Source organism: Ambystoma mexicanum, chromosome 6q (assembly GCF_040938575.1).
Source record: "Ambystoma mexicanum isolate Mex_15411 chromosome 6q, UKY_AmexF1_1, whole genome shotgun sequence".
NCBI classification, from domain to species: domain Eukaryota; kingdom Metazoa; phylum Chordata; class Amphibia; order Caudata; family Ambystomatidae; genus Ambystoma; species Ambystoma mexicanum.
Window position 1 is genome coordinate 1,650,777,006 of NC_090937.1, and position 7,473 is coordinate 1,650,784,478.

Below are 7,473 nucleotides of genomic sequence, written 5' to 3' on the forward strand. Positions count from 1 at the left end.
GAGCTACCTACACGCTGCTCACTTCTATAGTCACCTCCGTGAGCTACCTGCATGCTGCTCACTTCTGTAGTCACCTCCGTGAGCTACCTGCACGCTGCTCACTTCTGTAGTCACTTCGGTGAGCTACCTGCATGCTGCTCACTTCTGTAGTCACCTCCGGGAGCTACCTGCACGCTGCCCACTTCTGTAGTCACTTCAGTGAGCTACCTGCATGCTGCTCACTCCTGTAGTCACCTCCGTGAGCTACCTGCACGCTGTTCACTTCTGTAGTCACCTCTGTGAGCTACCTGCATGCTGCTCACTTCTGTAGTCACTTTGGTGATCTACCTGCATGCTGCTCACTTCTGTAGTCACCTCCGTGAGCTACCTGCACACTGCTCACTTCTGTAGTCACCTCCGTGAGCTACCTACACGCTGCTCACTTCTATAGTCACCTCCGTGAGCTACCTGCATGCTGCTCACTTTTGTAGTCACCTCTGTGAGCTGCCTGCACGCTGCCCACTTCTGTAGTCACCTCTGTGAGCTACCTGCACGCTGCTCACTTCTGTAGTCACCTCAGTGAGCTACCTACACGCTGCTCACTTCTGTAGTCACCTCAGTGAGCTTCCTGCACGCTGCTCACTTCTGTAGTCACCTCAGTGAGCTACCTACACGCTGCTCACTTCTGTAGTCACCTCAGTGAGCTTCCTCCACGCTGCTCACTTCTGTAGTCACCTCTGTGATCTACCTGCCTGCTGCTCACTTCTGTAGTCAGCTCCGTGAGCTACCTGCACGCAGCTCACTTCTGCGGTCACCTCCGTGAGCTACCTGCACGCTGCTCACTTCTGTAGTCACCTCCTGAGTTACCTGCATGCTGCTCACTTCTGTAGTCACCTCCGTGAGCAACCTGCACGCTGGTCACCTCCGTGCGCTACCTGCACGCTGCTCACTTCTGTAGTCACCTCCTGAGCTACCTGCATGCTGCTCACTTCTGTAGTCACCTCCGTGATCTACCTGCATGCTGCTCACTTCTGTAGTCAATGTAGTCACCTCTGTGATCAACCTGCACACTGCACACTTCTGTAGTCACCTCTGTGAGCTACCTGCACGCTGCTCACTTCTGTAGTCACCTCCGTGAGCTACATGCACGCTGCTCACTTTTTTTAGTCACTTCAGTGAGCTACCTGCATGCTGCTCACTTTTGTAGTCACCTCCGTGAGCTACCTGCACACTGTTCACTTCTGTAGTCACCTCTGTGAGCTACCTTCTGTAGTCACCTCACTTCTGTAGTCACTTCGGTGAGCTACCTGCATGCTGCTCACTTCTATATTCACCTCCTTGGCTACCTGCATACTGCTCACTTCTGTAGTCACCTCCGTGATCTACCTGCACGCTGCTCACTTCTGTAGTCACCTCCGTGAGCTTCCTGCATGCTGCTCACTTCTGTAGTCACCTCTGTGAGCTACCTGCACGCTGCTCACTTCTGTAGTCACCTCCTGAGCTACCTGCACGCTGCTCACTTCTGTAGTCACCTCCGTGAGCTACCTGCATGCTGCTCACTTCTGTTGTCAATGTAGTCACCTCTGTGAGCAACCTGCACGCTGCACACTTCTGTAGTCACCTCTGTGAGCTACCTGCAAGCTGCTCACTTCTGTAGTCACCTCTGTGAGCTACCTGGACGCTGCTCACTTTCTTTAGTCACTTCAGTGAGCTACCTGCATGCTGCTCACTTCTGTAGTCACCTCCGTGAGCTACCTGCACGCTGTTCACTTCTGTAGTCACCTCCGTGAGCTTCCTGCACGCTGCTCACTTCTGTAGTCACCTCCGTGAGCTACCTGCACGCTGCTCACTTCTGTAGTCACCTCCGTGAGCTACCTGCATACTGCTCACTTCTGTAGTCACCTCCTGAGCTACCTGCATGCTGCTCACTTCTGTAGTCACCTCCGTGATCTACCTGCACGCTGCTCACTTCTGTAGTCAATGTAGTCACCTCTGTGAGCAACCTGCATGCTGCACACTTCCGTAGTCACCTCTGTGAGCTACCTGCACGCTGCTCACTTCTGTAGTCACCTCCGTGAGCTACCTGCAAGCTGCTCACTTACTTTAGTCTCTTCAGTGAGCTACCTGCATGCTGCTCACTTCTGTAGTCACCTCCGTGAGCTTCCTGCACGCTGCTCACTTCTGTAGTCACCTCCTTGAGCTACCTGCACGTTGCTCACTTCTGTAGTCACCTCCGTGAGCTTCCTGCATGCTACTCACTTCTGTAGTCACCTCCTGAGCTACCTGCACGCTGCTCACTTCTGTAGTCACCTCTGTGAGCTACCTGCATGCTGCTCACTTCTGTAGTCACCTCCGTGAGCTACCTGCACGCTGCTCACTTCTGTAGTCACCTCCGAGAGCTTCCTGCACGCTGCTCACTTCTGTAGTCACCTGCGTGAGCTACCTGCACGCTGCTCACTTCTGTAGTCACCTCCGTGAGCTACCTGCATGCTGCTCACTTTCTTTAGTCACTTCAGTGAGCTACCTGCATGCTGCTCACTTCTGTAGTCACCTCCGTGAGCTACCTGCACGCTGTTCACTTCTGTAGTCACCTCCGTGAGCTACCTGCACGCTGTTCACTTCTGTAGTCACCTCCGTGAGCTTCCTGCACGCTGCTCACTTCTGTAGTAACCTCTGTGAGCTACCTGCACGCTGCTCACTTCTGTAGTCACCTCCATGAGCTACCTGCATGCTGCTCACTTCTGTAGTCACCTCCTGAGGTACCTGCATGCTGCTCACTTCTGTAGTCACCTCCGTGATCTACCTGCACGCTGCTCACTTCTGTAGTCAATGTAGTCACCTCTGTGAGCAACTTGCACGCTGCACACTTCTGTAGTCACCTCTGTGAGCTACCTGCACGCTGCTCACTTCTGTAGTCACCTCCGTGAGCAACCTGCACGCTGAACACTTCTGTAGTCACCTCTGTGAGCTACCTGCACGTTGCTCACTTCTGTAGTCACTGTAGTCACCTCTGTGAGCTACCTGCACGCTGCTCACTTCTATAGTCACCTCCGTAAGCTAATGTACACTGCTCCCTTCTGAAGTCACCTCCGTGAGTACCTGCACGCTGCTCACTTCTGTAGTCACTGTAGTCACCTCTGTGAGCAACCTGCAGGCTGCTCACTTCTGTAGTCAATGTAGTCACCTCTGTGAGCAACCTGCACGCTGCACACTTCTGTAGTCACCTCTGTGAGCTACCTGCATGCTGCTCACTTCTGTAGTCACCTCCACGAGCTACCTGCATGCTGCTCACTTTCTTTAGTCACTTCAGTGAGCTACCTGCATGCTGCTCACTTCTGTAGTCACCTCCGTGAGCTACCTGCACGCTGTTCACTTCCTTAGTCACCTCTATGAGCTACCTGCACGCTGCTCACTTCTGTAGTCACTTCGGTGAGCTACCTGCATGCTGCTCACTTCTGTAGTCACCTCCTGAGCTACCTGCATGCTGCTCACTTCTGTAGTCACCTCCGTGAGCTACCTGCACGCTGCTCACTTCTGTAGTCACCTCCGTGAGCTTCCTGCACACTGCTCACTTCTGTAGTCACCTCCTGAGCTACCTGCATGCTGCTCACTTCTGTAGTCACCTCCGTGAGCAACCTGCACGCTGGTCACCTCCGTGAGCTACCTGCACGCTGCTCACTTCTGTAGTCACCTCCTGAGCTACCTGCATGCTGCTCACTTCTGTAGTCACCTCCGTGATCTACCTGCATGCTGCTCACTTCTGTAGTCAATGTAGTCACCTCTGTGATCAACCTGCACGCTGCACACTTCTGTAGTCACCTCTGTGAGCTACCTGCATGCTGCTCACTTCTGTAGTCACCTCAGTGAGCTACCTGCACGCTGCTCACTTTCTTTAGTCACTTCAGTGAGCTACCTGCATGCTGCTCACTTTTGTAGTCACCTCCGTGAGCTACCTGCACACTGTTCACTTCTGTAGTCACCTCTGTGAGCTACCTGCACGCTGCTCACTTCTGTAGTCACTTCGGTGAGCTACCTGCATGCTGCTCACTTCTATATTCACCTCCTGAGCTACCTGCATACTGCTCACTTCTGTAGTCACCTCCGTGATCTACCTGCACGCTGCTCACTTCTGTAGTCACCTCCGTGAGCTTCCTGCATGCTGCTCACTTCTGTAGTCACCTCCGTGAGCTACCTGCACGCTGCTCACTTCTGTAGTCACCTCCTGAGCTACCTGCACTCTGCTCACTTCTGTAGTCACCTCCGTGAGCTACCTGCATGCTTCTCACTTCTGTAGTCACCTCCGTGAGCTACCTGCACGCTGCTCACTTCTGTAGTCACCTCCGTGAGCTACCTGCACGCTGCTCACTTCTGTAGTCACCTCCGTGAGCTACCTGCATGCTGCTCACTTCTGTAGTCACCTCCGTGAGCTACCTGCACGCTGCTCACTTCTGTAGTCAATGTAGTCACCTCTATGAGCAACCTGCACGCTGCACACTTCTGTAGTCACCTCTGTGAGCTACCTGCACGCTGCTCACTTCTGTAGTCACCTCCGTGAGCTACCTGGACGCTGCTCACTTTCTTTAGTCACTTCAGTGAGCTACCTGCATGCTGCTCACTTCTGTAGTCACCTCCGTGAGCTACCTGCACGCTGTTCACTTCTGTAGTCACCTCCGTGAGCTTCCTGCACGCTGCTCACTTCTGTAGTCACCTCCGTGAGCTACCTGCACGCTGCTCACTTCTGTAGTCACTTCCGTGAGCTACCTGCATACTGCTCACTTCTGTAGTCACCTCCTGAGCTACCTGCATGCTGCTCACTTCTGTAGTCACCTCCGTGATCTACCTGCACGCTGCTCACTTCTGTAGTCAATGTAGTCACCTCTGTGAGCAACTTGCATGCTGCAAACTTCTGTAGTCACCTCTGTGAGCTACCTGCACGCTGCTCACTTCTGTAGTCACCTCCGTGAGCTACCTGCAAGCTGCTCACTTACTTTAGTCTCTTCAGTGAGCTACCTGCATGCTTCTCACTTCTGTAGTCACCTCCGTGAGCTTCCTGCACGCTGCTCACTTCTGTAGTCACCTCTGTGAGCTACCTGCATGTTGCTCACTTCTGTAGTCACCTCCGTGAGCTTCCTGCATGCTGCTCACATCTGTAGTCACCTCCTGAGCTACCTGCAAGCTGCTCACTTCTTTAGTCACCTCTGTGAGCTACCTGCATGCTGCTCACTTCTGTAGTCACCTCCGTGAGCTACCTGCACGCTGCTCACTTCTGTAGTCACCTCCGTAAGCTTCCTGCACGCTTCTCACTTCTGTAGTCACCTCCGTGAGCTACCTGCACACTGCTCACTTCTGTAGTCACCTCCGTGAGCTAACTGCATGCTGCTCACTTTCTTTAGTCACTTCAGTGAGCTACCTGCATGCTGCTCACTTCTGTAGTCACCTCCGTGAGCTACCTGCACGCTGTTCACTTCTGTAGTCACCTCCGTGAGCTACCTGCACGCTGTTCACTTCTGTAGTCACCTCCGTGAGCTTCCTGCACGCTGCTCACTTCTGTAGTAACCTCTGTGAGCTACCTGCACGCTGCTCACTTCTGTAGTCACCTCCATGAGCTACCTGCACGCTGCTCACTTCTGTAGTCACCTCCGTCAGCTTCCTGCACGCTGCTCACTTCTGTAGTCACCTCCGTGAGCTACCTGCATGCTGCTCACTTCTGTAGTCACTGTAGTCACCTCCGTGAGCAACCTGCAGGCTGCTCACTTCTGTAGTCAATGTAGTCACCTCTGTGAGCAACCTGCACGCTGCACACTTCTGTAGTCACCTCTGTGAGCTACCTGCATGCTGCTCACTTTCTTTAGTCACTTCAGTGAGCTACCTGCATGCTGCTCACTTCTGTAGTCACCTCCGTGAGCTACCTGCACGCTGTTCACTTCCTTAGTCACCTCTATGAGCTACCTGCACGCTGCTCACTTCTGTAGTCACTTCGGTGAGCTACCTGCATGCTGCTCACTTCTGTAGTCACCTCCTGAGCTACCTGCATGCTGCTCACTTCTGTAGTCACCTCCTGAGCTACCTGCATGCTGCTCACTTCTGTAGTCACCTCCGTGAGCTACCTGCACGCTGCTCACTTCTGTAGTCACCTCCGTGAGCTTCCTGCACGCTGCTCACTTCTGTAGTCACCTCCTGAGCTACCTGCATGCTGCTCACTTCTGTAGTCACCTCCGTGAGCAACCTGCACGCTGGTCACCTCCGTGAGCTACCTGCACGCTGCTCACTTCTGTAGTCACCTCCTGAGCTACCTGCATGCTGCTCACTTCTGTAGTCACTTCCGTGATCTACCTGCATGCTGCTCACTTCTGTAGTCAATGTAGTCACCTCTGTGATCAACCTGCACGCTGCACACTTCTGTAGTCACCTCTGTGAGCTACCTGCACGCTGCTCACTTCTGTAGTCACCTCAGTGAGCTACCTGCACGCTGCTCACTTTCTTTAGTCACTTCAGTGAGCTACCTGCATGCTGCTCACTTTTGTAGTCACCTCCGTGAGCTACCTGCACACTGTTCACTTCTGTAGTCACCTCTGTGAGCTACCTGCACGCTGCTCACTTCTGTAGTCACTTCGGTGAGCTACCTGCATGCTGCTCACTTCTATATTCACCTCCTGAGCTACCTGCATACTGCTCACTTCTGTAGTCACCTCCGTGATCTACCTGCACGCTGCTCACTTCTGTAGTCACCTCCGTGAGCTTCCTGCACACTTCTGTAGTCACCTCCGTGAGCTACCTGCATGCTGCTCACTTCTGTAGTCACCTCCTGAGCTACCTGCACTCTGCTCACTTCTGTAGTCACCTCCGTGAGCTACCTGCATGCTTCTCACTTCTGTAGTCACCTCCGTGAGCTACCTGCACGCTGCTCACTTCTGTAGTCACCTCCGTGAGCTACCTGCACGCTGCTCACTTCTGTAGTCACCTCCGTGAGCTACCTGCATGCTGCTCACTTCTGTAGTCACCTCCGTGAGCTACCTGCACGCTGCTCACTTCTGTAGTCAATGTAGTCACCTCTATGAGCAACCTGCACGCTGCACACTTCTGTAGTCACCTCTGTGAGCTACCTGCACGCTGCTCACTTCTGTAGTCACCTCCGTGAGCTACCTGGACGCTGCTCACTTTCTTTAGTCACTTCAGTGAGCTACCTGCATGCTGCTCACTTCTGTAGTCACCTCCGTGAGCTACCTGCACGCTGTTCACTTCTGTAGTCACCTCCGTGAGCTTCCTGCACGCTGCTCACTTCTGTAGTCACCTCCGTGAGCTACCTGCACGCTGCTCACTTCTGTAGTCACTTCCGTGAGCTACCTGCATACTGCTCACTTCTGTAGTCACCTCCTGAGCTACCTGCATGCTGCTCACTTCTGTAGTCACCTCCGTGATCTACCTGCACGCTGCTCACTTCTGTAGTCAATGTAGTCACCTCTGTGAGCAACCTGCATGCTGCAAACTTCTGTA